Source organism: Malania oleifera, chromosome 5, assembly GCF_029873635.1.
Source record: "Malania oleifera isolate guangnan ecotype guangnan chromosome 5, ASM2987363v1, whole genome shotgun sequence".
NCBI classification, from domain to species: domain Eukaryota; kingdom Viridiplantae; phylum Streptophyta; class Magnoliopsida; order Santalales; family Ximeniaceae; genus Malania; species Malania oleifera.
In genome coordinates, this window is record NC_080421.1 from 68,739,928 (window position 1) to 68,745,315 (window position 5,388).

A 5,388-nucleotide genomic window follows, 5' to 3' on the forward strand; every position below is an offset into this window, starting at 1 on the left:
CCGTAAGAAAGAAAAATCTAGGACTCGGTGATAGATCATTTCATAAGGTGACAAATTGTTGAGAATGGGTGTGGGAAGATGATTACTTAAATAAGTTACAGTGTAAAAGGCGCCTTCCTAGTAAAAAAGATGTAAATTTGAATGTTCAACAAACTAAGTCCAATATCAACAATGTGTCTATGTCTTCGTTCAATTGAGCCCATTTGTTGATGAGTATGAGGACATGCTAGATGATGTGCAATGCCATTTTCTTGAAAATAATTATATAGCCTACGACACTCACCTCCTCAATCATATTGTATGGCCTTTATTTTACATTCAAAATGTTTTTCCATATAACATTGAAATTGAAGAAAAACACACTCAACGTCAAACTTCAATGTAATTGGAAATAACCATAAAAATTTTGAATAATTATCCAGAAAGCTAACATAGTACCGAGCACCTATATTTGAGGCTATAGATGTCAGACCCCATGCATTTGTGAAAATTAAGTCTAATGGAGCATGAGAAACATAATTAGAAGTGCTAAAAGGCAAAGCATGGATCTTGGCTAATTGGAAATCGGGCCACACAGTGTGCCTCTTTATTTTATCAACTAGAAGCTTATTGAAGGACAAAACATATTGAACAACTTAAGGAGCAGCACGGCCAAGCCAACAATGCCATTGATAAAAAGAAACATGAATACTTGAAAGGGCTTGAGGATGAATGTTGGTGTTGTAAAAATGGTATAAACCATTACTAACTTGACCTTGATGACAAACGTTTGTTGAATAATCTTTCAAAAGAAAATATTTGTCATGAAACTCAAAATAAACATTACTATCAATAAAAAAATTTTGAACAGAAGTAAATTTTTCTGAATTTGAGGGACCAAGAGGACTTGATTTAACACAAAAGAATAAGATGATGTATTAAGAGTAGAATTGCCAATTTTAGAGATACACAAAGTGATGTGTTCCTAAATATGCTATTTAGTCCCCTATTTACCTATGTGATGTCTTAATTTACTCCTTAATTATCACTTCTTATCATTGTTTGGATTTACACGTGGTACGTTTGATGTTTTAGGAAATCGTAGCTTAAATTAAAGAGTTAAGTAGTGCAAGAAATCAATGCAGCAATTTGGAAGCACAAGGCTCGACCAAGTGCTCGACTAGGTCTCCAAGGCATGGATTCAACTAACTCAGAATGTCCTTGATCGACCATGTGGTGTGACCAAGGAGTCACAAGGGGTGATCAGGTCGAGCTAGAAGACTCTAGAGTACTAATTAACAGCAAGTTCAATAAGACCCTTGACCAAGGCGCGAGTAGGAGACCTTGGACGTGTGACCTAGTAGACGATGCCATCAACTGAACACCAAATTAATTGAAGATTTTCTAGAATGTGTCGACCAGGGCGTGACGAGGAGACCTCGGTAGTGCGACCAAGTCGACTTCGATCGACTTTAGCAATCTTCTTCACGAGATTTTTGGCGATTGTTTCCTCATTTGAATTTTAGCACGTGTAAACCTTAAGGGGTATAAAATTAATCTTCGAAGAGATGATTAGGTGTTCCTTTTAGTTCCCTAGAGATCCATTGAGTGCCTTTGGGTTTCCTTTTAGTTTTCTTTTAGCTATAACATTGTAATTTGATTTGTTTAATTTTGGATTGCAGTAGTTTAATCATAGTTTCATTTCTGCTTTGTTTTTTATTATGAATTTCAATAAAAGTTATGTTTACAATTGCATTCTTCATTATCTTGTGTTTATGTTTGATTTCTAGCATGATGAGTAGCTAATTTATCTGATTCTTTGGTTGTGATGAAACTCTAAGCTAGATTCCTATAGCTAGGATTTGGTTGATTGTGCAAAATAGGATTCAGTTTCTAGAAAGGAATATGTGTTTACACAGGGTATACCTTATTCTCCCGATTGTGCTCTGGATGATTGGTGCAAATTCGGCTATGCTATACTACTCAAGCAGATTACTCGACCATTGAGACCCTATTACAGATAATTGACTGAACCTAGTTATTGCGAATTAACGGCATTGGGTGGATTCATAACCAAAAAATTACTTTTCCATAAGGAATTTAATTAAAATTTTCATTGCTTTTGTACTTTTTAATAGAAAACCCAAATTTAATATTTTCTTATTGTTCCGACGTAGTAAATTAGATTAATTTGGTAAACCACTACATTGACTCCCTAAGGATCGACACCCGACTTACTCACTATTCTACCAAACTTGGTAGTAGTTAGGTTGATAAATTTTATCTTTGGTAGTTAAGGACCCAAGCCTTGGCAAAGCTATCAAATTTTGACATCAATGTCGGGGAGTCAATTATGGTAGTGAGCCGAAATTAGTGTAGTTCGCTATGTGATTTTTATTTTCTTTGTTCTTTTATTTTTGTTTGTTATTTGAAGTCTTGACATTTTGTGCTAAAGTGTTGTATGTAGAGTTTGAGATCTTTGGAACCCAAATTAGTGCCTATTGACCCTGAGATTGGGAGATCTCGTAGGTCACCTAGGAAATCCACTTTGAGTTTTAGAGTCACCTAAGTCTTCCGAATTTAAAGTTATGGCCCATCGCCAACACGTTTTGGCTTTCCATAATCAAAATCAAAACCCATACCCTCTTTCTCCCCATCGATATGTGGCAGAGGAGCAACCTCTTCGGCCTTTGTGAGCCTATTTCACTCCTAATGCATACACTTCATTGTCTTGCATCCAGTTCCCAAATGGTGAGGTGGCATAATTCAATATCAAGACCTCAATCATCTCAATGCTTCCAAACTTTATGGAAATTCCTTTGAAAATCTTTATAAGCATCTTGATGAGATCCTCAAAATTTTCTCAACCATCCGTATATCCAATTTTGGTGATGATGCCCTCCATCTTTGGCTATTCCCATTCTCTCTTAAAGACAAAGCCAAGTATTGGCTAAATTCTTTAGAGCCGAACTCGGTGACCACCTGGGCCACTATGCAGCTTGAATTTCTAAAAAAGTACTTCCCCGTCGAGAAGACTAATCAACTTAGGAAGGTCATCACTAGTTTTTCACAGATAGATGGTGAGCAAATTTTCAAGACTTGGGAGCATTTTAGGGTCCTTCTGTGTAAATGTCCGCATCGTCAAGTCCCTAGGTGGATAATAGAACAAACATTCTATGAGGGGTTAGCTAAGCATGATCGATCTATGGTTGACGCATCCAGTGAAGGTACTTTACTCACAAAGCATGAGAATTAGGCTTGGACTCTCTTCGAGACCCTTGTTAAGAATTCTCAGCAACACATTGTTGCCACTCGTAAGACTTTCCAACCTTCCTTTTCCCATTCTAAGGGAGTTTACGAGTTAGCATCCAGCCATGGGCTCACACCCACTCTACACACAATTGTCAAGAAACTTGATCAGGTCCTTTCCTTAGGATAACCATCTCAGCCAATAACGTGTGCGGAGTTGTGCGCCATATGCTCCGACCCATCTTATAATTGCTACACTTGCCCCCATGTACCTACTATGCCTGAGTTTGTGCAGGAGGAAGTTAAGTCCACCCACAATTGGTATTATATGCCAACCAATGATCTATATTCCAATAAGTTCAATATTAGGTGGGGTCAACATCCTAACTTCTCCTGGAGGTCACAAGCTTCAAGATTTCTAGCCCCAAGACCTCCACAATCACAAAATGCTCCACCTCCTCGATCATTTCAAAATCTACATCAGCAAAATCCTCGTATGCTTGTGCCCCGTCACCAAGCTTATCAACCACCACCTTTCCAGCAGCCTCAATATGATCGTTCTTTTTAGGAGATAGTGTTCAAAGCCCTTAAGGGTATCGAGGTGGATCGTTAGGTTGATCAGAAATTTCTTTATTCCCACTCTCAGTCCATAGCAAAGCTAAAGGCTACCATGGGCCAACTAGCTACATCCTTGAGTAGGCGAGATGAAGGTAAGTTGCTGATTCAGCCCCTCGTCAGCCCAAAAGGTCAATATGGGGTAGAAAGTGATCCGACTTCTAGTCATTCGACTTACCGTAAGCAAGCCCAAGCGGTGACCACCTTTAGAAGTGGTAGGGAGGTAGAAAAAAAGGTCAAGGAAAGGTCAAACTTAGGTAAGGGTAAGGAGAAGATAAGGATAGACCCCATTGTTGAACCATCTAACCCTTCTTCCTCCATTCTGGTGAGTAATCCCATGATGGCCGTCTCCTCCGATGATGGCACATTTCCCCCCTATATCCTTGCAGTACCATTTCCTACAACTCTTCACTCAAATTCCAAGTCTAAGAAGGAAGCCAATGTAGAGTCCATGGTGGACACATTTAAGCAAGTCAAGGTCAATCTTCCTCTTTTGGATGCAATTAAGCAAGTTTCCACTTATGCAAAATTCCTCAAGGATCTATGCACCTAAAAGTGCAAATATTGGGTGCATATGAACAAAAGAGTCTGATTGACCCAACATGCCACCATCTTGCGTGTGATCGGAGATTACACCATCAATAGAGCCCTTTGGGATTTGGGAGCGAGTGTAAACCTGCTTCCTTACTCGATCTAGCAACAATTTGGTCTAGGAGACCTTAAGCCTACCTCGGTCACTCTGAGCTCCGCTGGCCGACCCATGAAAAGGCACTAGGGTGTTGTTAAGGATATCTTAATGAAGGTTAATAAGTTCTATTTCCCAGTCGACTTCGTCGTCTTAGACATGGAACCTACCGACTCGGCCAAAAATCCAATCTCTTTTCTCCTCGGTTGACCATTCTTAGCCACGGCTAATATATGTATCCAATATAGGACCAGTGTCGTGGATGTATCCTTCGGCAACATAAAGCTTCGGCTGAATGTGTTCCACACCTCCCAACATCCATCCTATGATGTCCAATGTGTGGATGTGGATATGATCGACAAGTGTGTTGAGGAAGTTACACCCTTGATTCTTTTGAAGGATCCCCTTAAGACCATGTTCAACTTGATCACCCTTCCATAGTAGGTTTAGAGGACCCATATGAGTATATTTCTACTATTTGTGACTTAGCCTCTAGCCTAAAGAGAAGGCCCTAGAAAGCTAAGTGTGATTTATGGTGTATTCCCAAGAGGGGGGGTGAATTAGACATTTTAAAAAATCTACATCAAGTTTGCACTCTAATTTTATAAATGCAACCAATATTTTGCAAACCTAGGGTTTTTCCTAGCAATCACAAATAGCACAAATATTAAGATATGCAAGTATTTAAATCATACCCAACAATCACAATAAATCAAATATAAAGATACAATTACTAAAAAATAAAGAGTGTAGGGAGAGAGAACGCAAACACAGTATTTTTATGAGGTTTGGTTGTATCCGCCTACTTCCTCATCTCATGCCAACTTGCTTGAGGATTCCACTATCCTACTCTGTTAACC

The 5,388-nt window shown here is 39.0% G+C and overlaps 1 non-coding gene across 1 annotated transcript; it reads right to left on the reverse strand.

Moving 5' to 3' along the window:
- Positions 1–3,020: 3,020 nt before the first annotated feature.
- On the reverse strand, positions 3,021–3,126 carry LOC131156854 (small nucleolar RNA R71). The gene has a single exon (XR_009137122.1). It is a non-coding gene; the product is annotated as a small nucleolar RNA R71 (small nucleolar RNA).
- Between the last annotated feature and the right edge of the window lie 2,262 nt (positions 3,127–5,388).